This window comes from Prionailurus bengalensis, chromosome B1, assembly GCF_016509475.1.
Source record: "Prionailurus bengalensis isolate Pbe53 chromosome B1, Fcat_Pben_1.1_paternal_pri, whole genome shotgun sequence".
NCBI lineage: Eukaryota > Metazoa > Chordata > Mammalia > Carnivora > Felidae > Prionailurus > Prionailurus bengalensis.
The window spans coordinates 51,984,116-52,004,417 of record NC_057344.1 but is presented as its reverse complement, the minus strand read 5'-3'; the positions used below and the strand labels follow the sequence as shown (position 1 = coordinate 52,004,417).

Sequence of the window (20,302 nt, the reverse complement as noted above, 5' to 3'; positions counted from 1 at the left end):
AGCAGAGCAAATCCTACCAAAAGCAGATCACGTCCACCGTAAAAATAACTATTAAACAATCCAAGGGAGTTTGATTTTATTCCACTTTTAGCCCCATTAATGTCTCTGGACCTTGCTTCTCTCACATTCTCTTTAGGGTCTCCAGGGTTTTCTAGGCACTGTCAACAAACCCAAGTTACTCCTTGGCTTTCTGGGTGGACCTCCTTAGGTCTCCATTGGCCAACTGCACTTGCCTGACCTGCCCCTTCCTCAGTTGGGCATTTCATTGCTCGGCTCTCCCAGCTGCTGCTTCAACCAGCCAAGTGTCCTCTCCAGGTCCCTTCTCCTCACCCCATCCTCCTTCCATTCAAGACGGCATACAAGGAAGGAGGTGGTCTCTGCCATAGCCATCACCACCTGACATCACATTTTACAGTGAAAATGCATTCATAAGTAAAATTGAAGATGGCAGAAGATGGCCTTCTCAGCTCTCCATTGGAAAGGGTATAAGAGGGATTGATAGGGGAATGAGGTGATCCCAGTGTCCCAAACCCTTGCCTCACCCACCAAGAGAGCACATGATCCTAGAAAGGTAGAACTATACTAGAGACTTCACAGCTATATTGATTTCCAGCCATTTCCTGGCATGTTTCAGGAGCCCTCAAAGGCTAGTGTTCCCTGTCACTGTGGCTGCAGAGGTGAGCATTACCCTAGGGAAAAGGAAGAAGGAAACCCTATTTCCTTACCGTCAACAGCTGGCTACAGAGCTCCTGAGGCTGACCCAACCCCACTGAGCAGGAATACACGGAAGAAACCTATGGGACAGGTTACTCCTAATTGGATAGGTGAAAATTACTTTTTTTTTCTCCTGGCACAAAAACAAAAACAACCTCCCCCCTTCTTTTTTATTTCACCAGGGTTTGCGATTGAACACATCTGATTCCCTGACTTTTAAAAAAATGTTTTTTTTTCATTTTGAAGCAGGTATTTTTTAATGGGGCTTATTTTTGGGTTTGAGATCACTGGGCTTCTTGGCCTGTGAATCAATGCTTGCTGCTGTGTTGAAAATGCATACATTGGTGACCACAGTATTAAGCCAAATTTAAACTCTTTAGTCTCCTCCATCTGTAAGTGTTATGTATCTACCTCATTATGATTTTTTTGGTTTTCTGTGCTTTCGTGTTGTGTACAATGTCAGAGGTGAAATGTAGATAAAAATATATATATATAAAAATATATATTTTTTGCTTTGCAATAAAGTTCAAAGCTATAACACAGAATATTCATAAAATGTCATAGCCTTTTATTGTGCTCTATCTCCTTAGTTGTGAATTGTCCTGGGGAGCCCTTTTGCCTATTCACTAGAGTCAATATAATTGTGTTTGTCATTTGATGAATTATTCTAATTATTTTAACTGTACTTTTTCAACACATTGAATAAGACACTAGGATTCTTGAACAACTCTTGGTTCCAAAGGTGCTTTATTTCTGTGGACTCAAGTGATCAATGGAAGGGGAGTGTCTCTGCAGACTTGAATCTTCCAGATAAAATTACTGATCTCAATGCCATTGGGTTTAAAACAAAAGGTTTGTGCATAGGGGGAAAAAGGAAACATTGGTTTGGCTTTGACTTTTTGAAGCTTTCAATATTGATTTATGTCCAACTTTCTTTTTTTTTATTTTTTTAATTTCAATTTCTTGGCATGGAATATGGTACTCACTGACACCCTAGCATTCTAGTCTGACCTGGCTGCTTTCAACTTTTTGATTTTGCTGTTTTTCTCTAGGTTGATTTTGTGTGTTGTGCTATTTGGTGGTGAACTACCTTGTGCCCAGCCCTCACATCTTCTCTAAACTTTCTGGAACTCTTTCCATACTATGTGTTAAGAGGGATGGTGATTTGGAAACATTTGTAATCTACAAGCCAGCGATGCCATAAAGACTCAAAATTTTCGGAAGAATCCTGACCAATTACAGTACAGGGTGAAAGGATCTTAAATAGAAAATGCAAGGTGGATTGTCTGCAATTGATTCCCTTTTTCTATGTGTTTAAACACAATTATTTTCCTTAAGCTAAGCACATCTAAGTCGTGAGCCCTAGATACTTTGTATAGTTCAACAACCCTTGTTTTTCTGTGTCTTTTGCCAAAATATATAAGACATTTCTCGAACTCATTAAATGTTTTAAATAGGATAAAGAAAGATCTATAAGTTAGAATGAAAGATTCTTAAAAATGATAAATCGGCAAAACTCTGTACATGTTTTTATTATTCCCTAGCTCTAGAGAGAGCTAGGGAAAAGTAACTGAAGGGGGGAGAATAATTTCTACAAATGGCGAGTTTTCCCTTAAAATACATACAAAGACTACAAAAAAGGAAAACACTTAAGATTCAATTTCATAATATGTCTTTTTCTCTGCCCTTTTTTCTTCTGATGACCTTAAAGAATTGCGAGTGTGTATTAATAACAGACATTTTAGCTTGTATTTGGGGGAGGTTTGCTCTGTTTTTTAACAATGCTGAACCGGCACTTAAAACAATTCTTGCTAGGTTATACTTTGCCTATTCTCAGCTATTTCTCTCTTTTTATGGTATTAATGGTCTGTCTATGAATTGGAATGCAGATAATACATGTGTACTGAAGGTGGAACACACTGGTGTTGACTTGAAGGGAGGAAAATCCATTGATAAATATGTATTTCTATATATACCTGTAAGTAGGTGAGTGGGAATATATGATATATTCACTCACATGCACACACACACACACACATACACACACACACACACACACACACACACAGAGGCACAATGACAATATGCTTCCAAATTTGGTTTTTGATTCTGAGGAATTTACCATCTCACTGAGCTTCCCCGGATTACAAGATTTCTTTTGAAATAATTAAATGCTTAAGAAAAGTTTTGATTTGTTTTTTTAGGTACGATAAAGCACAATTCTTATTACTCCCTGTTCTTTTGTTGACATAACTATTGCAGATTGAGAGAAGCCAGTTTTTAGGTGGGGTTCTGTGGGATTCCTTCTTGTAGCATTACCCTCCAGCCCACCCAGTGCCAAGAGAAAGTTCACTACATAGCTATCCACACCATCCTCTTTTTGCTCCATCTTCCTAGCATCTCAGAGTCCCTGGTTCTCCCACAAGGGACACCTTGTTTACTGGAGACTTTTCTGAAGCTTGAATACTGGGCTGACTTCTCTTTGCAGGCAGGTTATGGGCCATTTCCACACTTGGTGCCACCCTTCCTGGATGCCCACACCTACTGCACCTCCAAATCACTACTAAGACAGAGATAAGTAGGAGATTTCAGAGTGAACAGAAGGAACTTGCTGCATCAAAAATAGAGACTTTTTAGGTGTATGTGTTGGTAGCCCTAAGCACTGGGTTTACTCTTTTTCTTAGAGGGGAAGGATCTGAGTGGATCAAACTCTTAAAAGTAAACCTAGTAGAGGACATGACATAACTTCTGACCCAGATGAGCCAGTTTTGTCCATGTAGTGCTCCACTGCTGACACATGAGCATAACTCCCTTGGTTGAGAGGGAATCCGGGACATGTCAGAACAAGCATGGGAGTGGGGAAGGGGTGTAGAACATCACCTCATTGTGGAAAGGTATTGTATCTTCTCCCCTTTCTTTTCTGAGCAGAGACCAGGTCTCTGCAAAGTGGGTTAATTTTGGGGCTTGACTGTTGCTGTAGGGCTGTTGTGGGAAGTTTTTGTACTGCCATGAGGATGCTGTGATCTTTCTTGCGTTGTTACTAGTCTGGATGTGATATTTTTTTCATTGTTACTAGTCTGCCCCCTTTGCAGGGAGAAGGCTGTCTTGGGATGTGAGTATTCTAGACAGAGATGCATTTAGTTCTGTTTATGGTTGTTACTTGGTCTTAAACTTACAGAGAAATCTTCAATTTGGAATTCACTTCTGACTCGCTAGCTGCTTTCTGGATGCCCTGCTTTGAACAGGAACAACTTCTATGCTTGAGGAACTTTGAAATCAGAGGTAGGAGGTATATTTCAATGGGATGTGGCAAATGATAGAAGAATTTGAATGGTACAAATGATACCTGAATTTGAGATGTGGTACAGCCATGGTAGAGACTCTTTGACCTTGGATTTCTCAGAGCACTGGGTCTGCCATGCCCTGATCCTTTTGGCACAAACAAGGTGGCAGATAATAGATTTATTTTATCCCACTGGAGCTTTCCTGCCAGAACAGTATTCCCATTTCAAATTCAATCATTCACTTGGCTATCAAATATTTATTGAACACCTACTATGTCTGGTGCAGAGCTAGAACTGGAGGGGTTTTAAAGATGATACAAACCCCAAGGAACTAAATATGAGGCAAGAAATGTACATAAATAATTACCATAATACAGTGAAAAATAAAGCCCTAAAAGAGGTGTTATGGGCTTCCAAAATAGGAAGCGATACTTTCAAGTAGAGGTATAAGAGAAGGCTTCACTAACATTTGCATTTGAATTGGGTTTTGAAGGATGCATAGAATGCATGAAGATGGTCAGTCTTGTAGTCATGTTACATTATTCATTCACATTGATTTTTTTTTATGAGGGTCTAAGACAATTTCCAGAAACTTATATTTAAACTATATTGTCTGTTAACATCATCATTCACTGTCTGTTACCATTCACCCAATTTGGTTGAAAGAATGGTCTTTCAAGCTGCAGCCAGTTATTCTTTGTTCAGTAATGTGATCCAGAGAGTAGCTCCCCCTTCTGGGTAACCTCCCTCCTTCTTCCGAAGCTTCAGGGACCGCCCTCCCCCCCCCCTACCCCCGCAGCAGGGCTTGTAGATGTTGATGTGTTGATGTGCATGGCTTGGTTCAAAAGTTAGTTCCCTGCAGCTTTGTTGTGAATGTATAAAACCCATTCATCTGGTCCTTCCCACATGGTGGAAGCCTGGTGGAATGAAGCCTTAGAGTGGTGGTGATTTGGATATCTCTGTTGGTGAGGGTAAACCAGAGGAATGGAAGGTGTCAATTGGCCATTCTAGGTTTGATGTCTGGAACCACTGAGTTTTTAAGGCCAAACAGAAGGAATTCTTGAATAATGAATGGAATTTCTTAAAGCCCAAAGCTTCTCAAGAGACACAGGGAGGAGCCTACTCTGTTTCTTAATAAGATTTTAGTTAACCCTGGTCATGCCAACCTTCCAGAATATTTGAGACCACTGCAGCTTCCCATAGCTAGTCGAGCTCTGCATTCCTCAGTCAGCTCTGGGCACTCACTGTAGCAGCCCAGAAGCTGGTCACTATGGGCAGAGCATATGCACTAATGGGGGACTGAGTCTTTGGAGTCTGGGCAAAGACCCAGTTTCTTTTATAACTAGTACAGTGGTTCTGCGCCTTTCCAAGTACCACAAAAATATGGGAAAGATGGAAAAGGAGGCTATGAAAAATTGATTTTTTTCAGCTCCTTCCCCAATGGCACCTAATTCCCTCAGCCCTACACAGAGATTGCCCCACAGTTTGTTCATCTAAACTTCATGTTCTGAGATTTTAAAAAAATAAACATTTAGACATTGGATGAGAGATGCAAGGTACAAAGAAGCAGAGCAAGCATGAGAACTTACTCACAGATGGATCTATTCCTGGAATTCATATTTCCCATTCAAAGAGTGGGCTGGCCTTTTATAAAGACTTTGGACTCTTAGCATGTCTCAGTGGAAATGCAGGGGGTGGCTATTCTGAATACTAGAACCAATTAATAAAATACACAGGGTTTTCAATTGGAAATCCCTAATTCCCTTGATCTGGTTCATTATAGTCATTTAACCTCCATAAAGTAACTCTGTCGTTGCCAATCCATGACCCAGAAGCTCTTTAGAACAGGTGGGATGGTGAGCCCCTGCATCCCTGGGCTGATAGACTAAGTGTATCAGCCCAGTATCCATTCAGAAAAGGTGGCTTCTATTTTACACAATTCACTTTTAACTCTAAGCTTCAAGTTATTAAATTTTGAGTATTCCCTTTCCCGCCCACTAGTTGTGGCTCTGCTGAGCCTGACTGCCTGTGTGGCCCAGGTTGAGGGTGACATCCAGACACTCACTGGCTCTCATATACCTCACACTCCTGTCATCTGTGTCGTCCAAATCTTCATTCATCTCAGATTTAGCTGATGCTAGGAAATTTGCTCAGTGTTTTTCTATATGTTTTTATTTAGTTTATCTAATTTATTTTTCATAGTAACTTTATTATCCAGGGGGATTTAATATAGAGCTTTATTTCACAAAGGATAAATGGGACTTAGGGGGTTAAATGTTTTGCCCAACTTCCTCTGATTACTGACAAAACCATGATGCAAGCTCCGATGTCTTGAATAAAAGTCCCTGCCTTTTCCATCCCATCTGACAGTGTACCCCCATCTTAAATTGGTGAGGGCATCTTACCTTCCTTTTCTTTCTGCTGCCTTATCAAACTTTGAGGGTTCACCCCTACAATAGCACATTTATCTAAACCTACAGCAACTCCAAATAGCTTGATCAGTGCATAAACCACTCATATTGAGATAGCCTAAGAACAGGGGCTTTGAGGAATCAGCTTACATCTGACATTTGGAAAAGAAACCCTTTCCCTGATTTCCAACAGTTTTCCCTGAAAAAAAATGCCTCAAATATATACTATGAGAACTTACTTTTTAAGTGAATTGGTGTCCATCTGATTGTTCCCAGGAGGCTCTTTGGGCAGGGTCCATCCATGTTGTAGAGAAGGAATCAGGGCATTGAGTGGCACCATTATTTTTTGAAGCCCAAGGTGCTGAAAAGAAAGCAAACAGCAACACTTTGCATCTAGTAGGAGTTAGATTACTACAAACTGAATGACCTGAAGAACTGGGATAGTCCTGGCTCTAACTTTGCTTCAGAAATCTTGTGAAGATCTTGCTTTGCCTCATGCCAGCTCCCAAAACCAAAGCAATCTCTCCTGGGGTTAAAGGAGATTTCCTCCCTTGAGAACCAAGGGCCCAGCTAGACTCATGAGCTCATGCCCAGTCTCTTTATTGTGCTCATTAATTTAGTCTTCTTACTCACTCAACATTCACCCAGCAAAGACTTGACTAGTTCCTGTCCTTAAGAAATTCACAGTCTGGTTGAGGAGCTAAAGCCTATATATCCAGGGCTGAAAGGTAAGACTGAAAATGATGAGCAGGTCTACAGCTCTTTGAGCAGAAAGGAAGAGGTGAAGACATGGGGCACTGAGAGGTCTCTGCTTTCATTTATCTTTCTGAAGGACTGCTAAGCATTCCTCATGGACAGCACAACCTGGGTTTGGGACCTTCTTCCTCTCTTCTCCCTAAAAATAAGTGTGTATCAATATATTAGATCCCTTAATAGCAATTTTTTTTTTAGATTCCTCATGTAAGATCACCAAGATCCCTTTTCAAAATCAATCCTGTCTTAGGAAAAGTGGCTTGACAAGAAAGAAGAGACAAAGAGAAGAGAGTATTGAGATGATTCCCCTTTCCTTGAGATAGATTGCTCTAGAAAGAAAGAGGGTGCTTCACCCATAATTATGTTAGCCTTGATCTGGATGGAGACTTGAAAGTGATGTATATCAGGGAAGTTAGGAATGCACTCTGCCGTAGTGCCACTGCTGTAACAAAACAACATGGACTGGTTGGCTTACACAACAAACATTTACTCCTCATGGTTCTAGGGGCTATAAAGGCCCAGATCAAGGTGCTAGCAGATCTGGTGTCTGGTGAGGGGTCTCTTTATGGTTTTCAGATGGCTGCTTTATGGTTTATCCTCACATGGCAGAGAGAGCTCTGGTGGCTTCTGTCTTACAAGGGCACTAATCCCATCATGGGGGCTTTACCCTCATGACCTCATCTAAACCCAGTGATCTCTCTAGGGCCACACCTCCAAATTCCACTGCATTGAGAATTAGGGCTTTAATACATGGATTTAGGGGAACACAACCATTCCATCCATAGTAGACCCTATGGTCAGGACTTATGAAAGACCTGAAACTCAACACCCCTACACCATTCTAACTATTGCTCTTAACCATCATTTCTTTATATCCACAGAGCATATGGACTTACAGAGTTTATGTTAAGAAATATGCTATAAACATGTACATGGATTACAGAGAACTTGAGAGAAGGCCATTTTCTTAAGGACAGCCAAGAGAGAAATGGGGCCAAATAGCATGACACAGATCTTGTATCAGTCAACTAACCTGTAAAGTTTTCCTTGTGAAACAAGAAGCCCTAGGTCATCCCCCCAAAACACTCCCATAATGCCCAATTAGGCCAACAGTGAATTATCCTTAATTTCTGTTAAGAACAATTCTTTGGCACTGCTCTATTCTCATGGTGAATTCTGATATGTCTTGAGGTGCATTGTCAAAAGAGTTTCTGAAGTCAAGACATATCACATCTATCACATTCATCATTCACCATGTGCCCATTTCCAAAATATTAAATATACAGTACATAATACATATATAATATATATATTACCTTACCTTAAATTACATATATAATCTTAAAGTAGGTCCATTTTAAAGCTACAAGTTATATTCATTGGTAGTGATTTTTTTAAAAAAGTCCTCATTGTTTAACAGTGATGAGAAATAGGGTTATTTTTTTAACCTTTAAGAAATAGTAATTCCTTAATCTCCTAGTTCAGTTCACCAAACTGGACCACAAGAAGTTTACCAGTCATTCACCCAGTGTTTTTCTCTAAGGGTGCCTGGGTGAGACTAGGTTGGAAGGACTCCTGTAAGAGAAAGATAGATTGTTTAGGAAGCTGTGCTGTTACATCACAGGGCCACAGAGAGCTGTCCTCCAGCCCCGCCTCCCCTCCAAGCTAGTCACACCTTCTTGCAATCCACTGCAGCAGCAGGAGCACCAGATTCACCATTATCCCATTGCACCAGCTCCCTCTTCTGCAACATGAAGATGACACTTCTTAAGCTCCCTTCTGACCCTAAAATACTATTATAAATGCACACATTCATTCAACATGAGACAAATATCTGTCTCCAGACTATGAACTTCTAAGAAACCCAGAGAAAAAATTTAGCTCCTCCATTTTTAACCCAACCTAATTGTTATGAATATAAGAATCCAGGAAGATCATCCTTAAATCAAAGGTAAGCATCTCCTAAATCAACTATACTTTTCTCTTTGAAAGAAAAGATGAAGCCAACTTCTCACCATCTTAATAAGTATTCTCAAAATATATATCTTAAAGGTAAAAAGAATTTTCTTCCTTCTAGCCCTTCTTTATTATTTGTGTCAAGTGATTTAAGTGGAGTGGGGTAAAGACAAGAGCATCCACTCGTCATGAGATGAGAATCAGCCATATTGGATGCACAGAGACTATTGACCAATCAAAACCAAAGCAAGCAAAGAACTCCCTCAAGCCCTACTGCCTTTTGGAGCTCCACTTACAGCAGACTACCACCTTACTAAGAACATGCTTTAGACACAGAAAACTATCTCATTCATTTCATGTGGAAGGTATGATTCTCTCATAGAGGTGGATGAGGCTATACACCTACATCTGCATATGTCTGCAGAGTGCTTTCACACAGTGTCTCATGTGATCTTCTCAACAACCCTGAGTAAAGTAGCATCACATCCAACACGCAAAAGAGGAAACTAAGGTTCTGAGAGGTTAAGCTGTCCAAGATCATAAAGAAGTGAGGATATGACCTGGGAATCTGATGCCCTAGTCAGTGATGTCCGATTCCCATCCTCCTGGGAAGTAGGAGAACAACATTGCACTTCCCACCAATGTCCCTGGACTAAATGTGCCTGCTCTCCAAAACACCATTCCTGGAGATTTCTTTCAGCCAGAGGCAGCTCCATAATTAATAGTAAATAGTACTAAATAGTCCCAGATACCAAAAGTGGGGGCATCACAGCCCAGTTACGGGGCATTTTCACTGGGCTTCACATTTGTCTGGGGACAGCAACAGGAACTTAGCATAGAGGAATCTTGGCATGTTGCTTAAGCCTTTAAGGCACACTATGTATCACGTCATTCCCTAACTTCATTCTGTTGCTTCACTCATGTGAATACATCTGTGATCACATATCCTCAAATGCTATTTCAACCACCAACTGCCAGATCAGAAACACACCATCTAGAGAAAGAAGATCTATCTAGGCAGAGGTTTGGGGATTTATTTCAAGAAGAACATAGGTGTTTGTAGGGCCATTCAGGCAAACCAGCTTGCACATTTAAAAAAAATCCTCCATTTGAGGGGAGACTCATAGTCAGCGAAGCCTGTAGACCTCGGCTGACTTGGAGGGAAACAACCACTTAGTGGCACCCAGGGCAAAGAGCATAGGGTTTGTTTGAGGGTTTGTTTGGGGCCTACCACCTCTGTACCCCAGAGAACCAGGCCTTGGGCTGTATTTTGAGTCAGAGCTGGGTGGGGAGCACAAGAATGTTTCCAGGGAAACTACTTTGCTCTGATAGGTGCAGAATGGGTACTGAACTCTGGTAAAGCTAGGTAGGTAATGAGATTGGGAAGCCTGGTAAGGTGCAGGATCTCATATGGCTAAAGGGATGAGAAAATGTAAGTATCTCATGCAAAAACAACAGACACACACATCCATATTCTGCCTGATTCCACAACACCCTGGGGCAGAACAAACCATGGGACACCTGCTGTAGGAAGCCACATTCTATGGCTGTCCACTTCCACCCATGAGAGCATGAACCAGAACTCTGTGGAAGTAATGTCTGCCAGAATTTTCTTTCCTCCTTGAGAAATGTAGCGAAATTTGTAGAGGAAGCCTGAATGTCCTCCAATGGCCAGATTGTGAAACAAATTATTGAGTGCTTTCTAGGCACACAGCACCTCACATTGTATCTCAAAGGCAGGGAAACTTTCAAACATGGTAGAGGAATTTGTGTTTCTTCCCTTTCTCAGGCTGTGGGTGTGAGTAAAGCGTTTGCTCTTCTGTTCAGGTCACTAGTGTGAGGCAGGTGGATCCAAGCACATGATCACATCCCACAGATGAGAGGGTGTTTGCACATCTTACATAGGACTGGCAGATTCCAGGCCCTAAATAATAAGCCACTGGCTGCCTAAAATAGTCCCCTTTTAATTTCAACAAACCCAGAAAGAGTTTGCCATATACCATTTGTAGGACCTCAGAGGGACCAAGTAAGGGGCCAGTCAAATAGATCAAAGAGTAGTTCTCATGGGTATCTGCACCAGGATGAGGCTAAAGAGGGGCTGTATGAAGAATAGGCTTCTGGACCTATGGTTGTGCCCAAGGTTGCCAAACATCTGCCTCTTTCTCTTGGACATGGAGAGAAGTGCTCCTTGAAGTTTTCCAGTGTGTCTTGCCTCTCCTAACCCATCCTGGACTGGTTGGCTCTACAAACCTCAAAAGAGGACAATTCCTCAGTCATCCTTGCTTCTTCTCATGTTCCATGACATGAACATGAAGACTGTCACCTGATCACTTCATTTCGCCACATTTTCTCTTTCAGTCATATGCCCACTCCCAAAGACAAGGCTCTGGGAAAATGGTGACTCTTTTTCTTCCATGTAATTTGGGGGCTCTTGACTCTTTCCTCTTCTTCCTTTCCAGAACACAAGGCTCTGAGTGTCACAATGGTCTTGCTGAGGGATACTCTCTTGCCAGGTGAAGGTTCCTCTGTCCCTTTCCAAGCCTCTGAGCCCCCCAGCCCCTGTAACTGGTTATTTTTCTTTCCTGGGGGGTGATTCTTGATGGCACAATGAGGCATGACTGTATTGTGGTTTCCTTTGATCCCACGAGATGGTGAAACTCCCTTTCCCAACTGCCTGGGACAAGGAGGCAGAAGCACAAAGCAGCATTGCCCACTGAGGCTCATGCTAAAACAATTCTTTTTATTTTTAACTACAGTGGGAAAGCTCAGTGACGTGGGAAACTCCCTTCAGATGCTCCATCCTTCAGCCCCAGATTTCCAGTCCTTTTTCTGTTGGAATTTTAATATCATCTGTTTATTATTTTTATTTTTATTTTTATTTTTAATGGAGGAAGAACCTCATGCTAATGAGTTGTGCAAATGACACCATTCCTTTGTTACTATTTGAAGGGGTAAAGACCGTAGTGAACTGTGTTTTTGTTAAGATATCCATTTCTTGTGCCGGGTTGATTTCAGATTGGTGCATTCCCACTTATCAGGGACCTCTGATTCTAGCAGAACAAAATCAGCTACTCTAGTTACTGTAAGCAGACACATAACTTTTACTGTAATTTGAAAAACCTTGCACTGTAATGGTTAAAAAAAAGCAAATCTTATTGAAACTGATTTTGTATTTTTGATTACATCTGAATTTTCACATTTTTGTATCTAACCGTGACCACGGTAGTGCTTCCATAGCTTGTGTTCAAGGTCTTGTTTCTTTCCAGGTTGAATTCTTAGGATCGTGTTGACACCAAATGTTTAAGGGGCAGGACTGGGGCCTTGCTAGGAGAACCTGTCATGGGGGTGTGTCCTTCCTCCGCCAGATCACTGGCTGGCAACGGGAACCTTGCCTAGACTGGAGCAAGTTGACGTCGCATCTCATTGCGTGAATTTCCACAGACAGCTCATATCTCCAACTTATTTCAGGCCAACGGTTTTGGCCAAACCCTTGCCAAGGACTCTCAAAATTGAGCTGCCCCCACCCCTGCACTACCCAGCTTCCTGGGTAAGGGAGGACATTTTTGAAAACAAAACTTGTGAAATTAATTTGTGATTATGATTTTTTCTTCTTGCTGGAAACGTGCTGGGAACCAGACAGCATGATGTTATCGCTCTTTCTGCTTTTCCAAACCAATACACCTGTTGTGCTCTTTTGTTTCTTAGTGAAGAAAATTCTAGACACAGACCTAACTATGAACTCTTTTCCTCCTGTATTTCTGATTAGCAATTCTCCCTCTGTATTCCTGACTTGTTGAAGTGTTTTCCTTCTTAGCATTGCTTCTCATATTTTACTTTATTTCTTTACTGAACAACAACAACAAACCCACAAAGGAACAAATAATCTCTTTCTCTTTTTCTCTCTTTCGCTCTCTGATGTGTAATGTTGTGTTGTCCAGATTCTGTATAAAAATATGTATATGATGTATCTGATATTTGGCAGCCACTGGCTGTAACTTTAACCAATATAATTAACAAAAATGCATAATGTTGGTGTTTGATTTTTTTTACAAAAAAAAAAAAAACAACCTAGTTAAGATGTTTGTGTATTTTTGCATGGTTAAAATGTACTTAGTGCATTGAGAAACGTTGTGGAGGTACTCAGTGAAAAGGCCGGTTTACTTTTTAATTCTAATGGTGATTGGTTGTTGACCAGACTATTCCCTATGATGTCCGTCTTTAATTTAGCATAATTCTATTTATAACTTGTTTTATTACTCAAGATTCAACATATTATATCTATCTATCTCTATTGTATTTACTGTTCCTTAAAACCAGGTTGTGGAAGTTCACTTCGTCTGGCACAGATGTCTACATTGCTGATTTCTGTTGTGTTCCATTTAATTTGCTGTACAGTCCAGATCTGAAGCACCCCTTGGCCCCTAGACAAAGCCTGTCATCTCTCCTTCCAGAAGTCTATTTCTTTGAGCAGTACTGTGGTTTTCCCTCATCATGGATCTTTGTTACCCCTCCCTCCCCCAAACCTAGTTATATATAGGAGGAGAGGAGGATAGGAAGTTAAGTAGGAATCTGAGAATTATTTATATTTTATACATAATAGTACATATAATATATTATAGATAGACAGACAGACAGACTTTAACTGTGAATTAAGTAGAAAGACAGTGGAAGATGTTGAAGGATTCAGAGATGGAGGTCCTGGGATTTCTTCCCAGGTATGTCACTAGATCAATATGAGAGATGCAAGAACCCTCTGTCCTTCCTTGTGCCTCAGTTTCACCATATGTAAGATGAGGAAGTGCAGAGTTTTCAGGGAGGAGAGGCAGCTACACTTTCTTGAGTCTTCAACGCATTTAGAGCAAGAGTAGGTCTTTAACAGTCCAAGAGATTTAATTGATGTGTATTTGGAGACCCTGCTTGCAACATCCCCTCTCCTCCTCAGGACATCTGGGCCTGCTTAGGGGGAAAGACAGATCTTTAAAGTCATGAGCTATTCTGGGTTGAGGTTACCTTGGCATCCAAAGTCTTCTCTTCGGCTAGGTGGCTCCTTCCTGCACATCTTGGAAGGAGATGGGATTTGTAGGAAGTATATGTGGCAAATGAAATTGAGCTTCTGTTTCCTAGAGTCTTACCTTTTCTCTAATCCAATCAGAATCTGTGTGCTTGTTTTATCCAGGACACACAAGGAGTTTGCCATCCTCTGTTTTCCTACCAAATACTTTGATAGACAACCCATGCCCATTACTCGGAACCAGCATACATAGTTGTATTAGAAGCACCTGTATTTCCAGTATTTGTGGTTTTGCAGACACTGGTCTTTTGGCAGACAAATGCAACCTGTCTCCAAGTGGGCCTTCCCTTCCTCCTCAAATCTGGAGACTTAGCCAGTACTTTGAGGTCTTCGGGTTTCTTGGCTCTGCAGTGAAATGTCAATCCTGATAGCCAACCAGGTAGAGACAAGTACTGCCTTTCTCACTCTTCAGAGGGAAGACCTCAGAGCCTCAAACACTTCATAAGCATTTTGTCATAGGCACTTAACCTTCTGCAATGTCTGTGACCATGAGTATTGATCTCATTACTGACCATGGTAGTGGACAAGTTCAAAATATATTGAAATTTTCATTAGGCTTGAATAGCACTTGCTACTTTTCTTCAGAGTCAAGGTTGATTGCAAAGGGGCAGGATTCCATGGAGATGTGGATGGTACTGCTCTTTTCCTCCCTGGCTCTTCCAAGGCCAGAATTTACTAGATGGAGCAGCATGAACATGCTGACCTTGTGCAGGGGGATGAGCTTCTCTTTCTCAATTACCTCCCCCCCCCATTCCCCCCCCCACACACACACAGTGACATTAGCCAGGAGTCCCAAGGAACCTATTAGAAAATTTACTCACCAAACCTAGGAACAAGATTTGTTCTCTTTGATACAATGCTAATAGAGACCTTCTTGATCCTAGAATTCAGCCCCTACCTCATATCTATTCTAGGCCAATAATCAGTTCTCTAGATCCACAGATTATAAATGTCAGAGAGGTCAAATCTCCTCCCTGTACAGATGAGGAGTCTGAAGACCAGAGATGAAATAATTTTCCCAAAGAAATGCAGCTAGAAATTTGCAGACTCGGAATCAGATTCCACATCAAAATGCTCTTTCATCCTCTCCTGACTTATAACCAGTAGCTCAGAGTCCCTCTTTTAATTTGTAAAGTTGAGATATGTCCCATGCTGTCATGCTTTATATAAGTCTCTGGAAGACAGAAGAGTTTATTTTTTCATGACTGCAGGCAATGTGAACATACACATGTACACACTCCCTCTCCAAGTCTACCTTTCTGTAAGCCAAGTTAAGATAGTTAGGATTTTGAAAAAGAAATGAGCTGATACCTATATTTTTGAGGGGCAAGGAAGAACAATGAGAATAAGAAACAGCAGAATCTAACTCTATAATCTATAAACTGCCCTAAGTCTCTTGCTAGAACAGATTTTTCTAAATAATCAGAGTGGTCTGTCCATCCACCCTGCCACCCCATCTCTTCATTTAGCCATTCTTTTTGGATCTCTTCCATTCCCAGGGCATCTGATGTCTCCAGAAAAAACTTTCCACAGTTGCTTTTGGCTATCTGTTTCAGGAAGCCCACAACTTTTTAATCCAAGCAAGTCTTCATAATTTGTTTTTTTTTTAAATATGTACACCTCTATCTGCTAACTTTTTATTTTATTTATTTATTTATTTTTTTTTAAGTAGACTCTACACCCAACATGAGGCTTGAACTCAGGCCTCCATGATCAAGTGTTGCATGCTCCACCAACTAAGCTAGTCAGGTGCCCATCTCTGCTAACAACTTTAATCTCAACCAAGCTACCAGAACCCAAAGGGTGTTTTCCTCGTGCAAAATGGTGGGCCCAGGGACTTCCTTGTGTGTCATTCTTTCAAAGGCTTTCTGACCTCACCTTTCCCCTACAGAATCTTAGAAGCACCTGGCTTCTCTGGTCTGTTTTCCTTTGGGAGGACTCTTTGAGGTTTGTCCTCATAAGCTTATAAAAATATATCTAGAATTTTTATATTTTAATTATCAAAATAAAATTTATAGTTTTATACTGAACCCTCATTCCCTATAAGTGTCATCACTGAGAAGGGCCCAGTGGGTCCTCCCTTTCCCGAAGCAGCTAGTTCTTAAAAGTCTTGTTCTTATTCAATTGAGAAATGTCTTTGATTCCAATTAGATTATAGTGATATTTCTCTAAAGAGATTCAGTACCTTTAGTTGAAGATTTTTATAGAAATTTATTCCCTTAAATGGCTGCTATTCTTGCCCTTTACACCCTACCCTTGTCATAAATGTGATGCTCCCCTCCTTCCACCAGGCCTTCAATCAGGTTCTAGAAAAAACTGAATGCTGCCAGGGGCCCAGGAACAACATTCAGTTTCCTTCTTGGTGGTGGTTCCCCTAAGAAGAAGTGGCTACAGCGACTGGTTTGTCACTGGGGGTAGGGGTCTCCCTTTGAAGTGTTGGAGCTGAAGAGAGACTTCAAAGAAAGTGTCCCCCTGGGGCTTTATGAGAGAAGGGTAATTCTTAAGCTAATTGACAGGAATTTTGAAAACAACCACCTGCTTTTCAAGGTGAGAGCAGAGATCAAGAATATGACATTTATTTAAGAGTGCAATGCTAACCAAAATATCCTAATCCCTGCAGAAAGAGTGCTGGGTTCTAGTACTGGCTCTGCATGAACTCCTCATGTGACTTTGGGCACTAAACCACTGGGTTCTGTCTGTAAAATGAAGGAGTAAGCTAGATAATCTCCAAGGGGCCTTGTTTTGTATTGTGGATAATTTCAACCCATATATTTGAACACATAATAAAGTCAAATTGCACAGCCAAGTCCTGCAGACCTACCAATCGACATCAGTAATGATCAACTCATGGCCAATCTTGTTTCATCTGTACACCCACAGCTTAATGATCACATTTGCTTTATTACAGATTTGTCATAATCCTTGGATTCCAGGACCAAAACAAGACAGCTCTACCAGAGAGAGAGGTCAGGCAGAGCACTGGTCCCCAGATGGCTGGACACTGCAACTGGCATTTCTCTTTCTGAACATCTTGTCCCCACAAATGCCCCCATTGGAGGTGGTCCTGAGTAATTAGAGCACAACCATTGTGTCCAGGAGATTGCATCCTTAGGCCCCAGGCATTTCATGCAGAGTTCTTGTATCAGACTGCAATCTAATTTTACAGGATGAGGGATCTCTGTCTTGTTCACAGAGAGCACATGTGGTTCATTTGCTGGAGTAAGTAGTTATACCTTTTAGCAATTGCCTGAGAGCCAGTTCTTCCATTCCAGGGTCTCAGTGGTCGGATCACCCAGCATCTTGCCAGAAGCTGCTCAGAATGGCAGGCAACTCTCGAGGTTTATCCTTCCCATAGCATTTCAAGGTCCATCTCCTTTACTCCAGAACAAGAAGAAAAGAAAAGATTCTTCCATCTGTTCTGTTCCGTCTTCTGTACATTTCTCTGTGAGCAGATTCAAGTCAAAGGAGTTTCTATTACTCCCCTAAGAATCCACCTATGGGCTCACAAACCTTCCAAGGATCTCACACTTCCATGGACTTTGTAGCTGTCATTCGATCTGATGCAAGGGAAATATTCCTGAAGCTTGAAAGGCTAGTCCTGTTCTCCAGGTGAGCATAGGTCTCACTGAAGCATGTGAGCATCAGGCCTGCCTTTCTAGGACAGATGGTGTTCAAGGCCATTGAAATGGACCAGATGGTCTATAGCAAAGGACTTATTCTAACTGCACAAACTTTGGTGCTTCCACTTTTCACTCAATAGCTGGGTGAGCATAGCCTGCCCTCCTGAAAGAACTTCAACAAAGAGAGTCTGAAGAATAAAATGCCCCAAGTCAGGGATAAGCCTTCTTTTCCATGGAGCCTTCCAAAGGGCACGCCCTCTGCTACTGCGTACTGTAAATTCAGCGCTTCAGGAGCCGAGGCCTCCTGTGCTTGGGGGGAAAGGTAGCTGAGGAGAAAGGGACTCCTTCTCACCTTTTGTTTACCTTCAATCTGGCTGAATTTAGCTGCCCTTAACTTCTAGTTTGCTAAAGTCCTTATTGCCTTAACAACCACCTAATAAGCAGTCAGAACCAGAAGAGAAAGCCCCTTTGTTGGCATTCATTGTTAACCCCTACACCTGTCCCTGTCTCCCCAGTGCTGCTGTGCCTGAAATGAGTCCCAACCCTATCTCCAAAGCACTGGGTTAGCCTCTGCTGAGGCAGAGACAAACCCATGCCAAGGACAAACCCAGGACTGCTCAGACGGGGAGAGATCCCCACATCACATTTTCACTGCTGACAACCATTTCTGTCCTTCAGACTTGCTTTGCTTCAGATCTGGACTCCTCACGCTCCCTCTCCTCCATCTCTTGTTCCAGAGACCCTCCACACCCCATCATTCTCAGTGCCGTTCCTGAAGACCATCTAGACTTTTTGTTCTCCTGAACATTCTACTCACCTTCAGCTGCAGCGTATTTCTTCAGCCTCTCCACCAAGCTCTTTAAAACGAAAGGCAGTTGCTGTCTTCCCATGGACAATAATGAATGTATCTACTGTAAGTGCAGACCATGTAGAGAAGTGGCTGGGTTTATCAAAAAGAGGGTTTTTGTAAAGCCTGTTTATTTTTTTAAGTCAGTTTTGAGCATTTCTATTTTACCACCCTTCACATGGTTTTGGGGAACCCAAATTGTATCAAGGTCTCATGCCAAAACAAGCCAAAAGTTGTTTTCTTTACCTTTTTCCTCCATGCACCATGATTTAAATGATTGTTTCAGTGTCATTTTAAATGTTTTCTTGTGACATGTACTGACGATAAAAGTCATCTTGACAAAAAAAAAAGATTTATACATGAATCAGAAAGTATTTATTTCAATTTTGTACCTTTCCATTTTAATACATTATAATGTATTGACTCAACTGAGATAATATAAACAGTTCATTTTAATAACATGTGTGTGTGTGTGGCTTTTCATTTATTCATGGTCAGGGAGGGACAAATAATCATGGAGTGAAAAATTCTAGGGATTTATTGGCATCAGTGTGAGCAGAGCGTTGCCTCTGAGTCAACCAAAGGCTTCTTGGCAGCAGCTGGAGACCCCTGGGAGTGGCAGAGATTTTACAAGGGAAACAAGGAGGTAAGTGGGCAGGCTCTCCAGGCATCAACTGCCTGCTGATATACTGACACACCTCTGCACATAGGGAGCACCACAGAGACGCCTCTACTTACCCATGGAGCCTGAATGCAGGCTGGCAATCAAAGGTTGGCATAGGGGCCAGATATGGGAAAACCCAAAGCAGATAAAATGAGAAGAAGCTAGGGAGAAAATTCAGTGTTAAAAGTGCTGGAGGGTGAAGGGTAGGAAGAAACAGAAGACTTCTGTGTTATATTTTCTGGATACAACCCCCACCCCCACCCCCTAGAACCTTATGCTAGAAATGCTGCAAATGAATCCCTGGGGAAAGTTGCCTTCAAAAAGCCCACTGACAACCAACCAAATGGTTTCTATTGCTTCCTTAGTATAATTCCCTATAGCTATAGTAGTATAAACACAAAATTGAACACAACTGTACTCATTCCTGGCTCTTTACTGGAAGATAGGTGAGAAGGTGGGCAGGGGTGGTGACAAGTGGAAGCAGGTTTCCAGAAGCAGGCAACCAGAGAAAGAGGGAGGAGGTGTCAAATGCAATTGCATCCAAACATCCAAAGGGCTTTATTAAAAACTTTTTCCAAGCATATTTGGCAAAGGGGGTGGTAATTTCATGAGCCTCATGACATTAATCTCTAGTCTTCTCTATATGTTTGAACATGTTCCATTTTTATTTAAAAGATGTCATCTGGGAGGAGAGAGAGAAATGCTACTTGAAAGGAATCTATCAGCCCTTTCTTCCTAGTAAAAGTTTGGCTCCACATGAGACTCCTCTGAGGAGAGAAAGAGACTGAGAGACAGATTTTATGTCTAGGACTCTGAGAGGTCTGTCTTGGGTATGTCTAGGACTCTGGGAGGAAAGATGGATGTTCTCAACAATCAGTCATTTGATCTTCTGCATCCCCATTCCCTCCCTTTTCCTTCTCCCAACTTTTAAGCCTACAACTTTCTACAACTGCCCTTCTTGGGCACCTCCCTCTCTGGCCCA

At 41.6% G+C, this 20,302-nt stretch overlaps 1 long non-coding RNA gene across 1 annotated transcript in view; it reads right to left on the bottom strand.

Annotated features, from left to right (window-relative positions):
* Positions 1 to 20,302, bottom strand: part of LOC122474286 — a 49,199-nt gene that overhangs the window by 6,785 nt on the left and 22,112 nt on the right. The window contains exon 3 of the long non-coding RNA XR_006294887.1: positions 6,649 to 6,770. This is a non-coding gene — a long non-coding RNA (uncharacterized LOC122474286). The remainder of the gene's footprint in view (positions 1 to 6,648; positions 6,771 to 20,302) is intronic.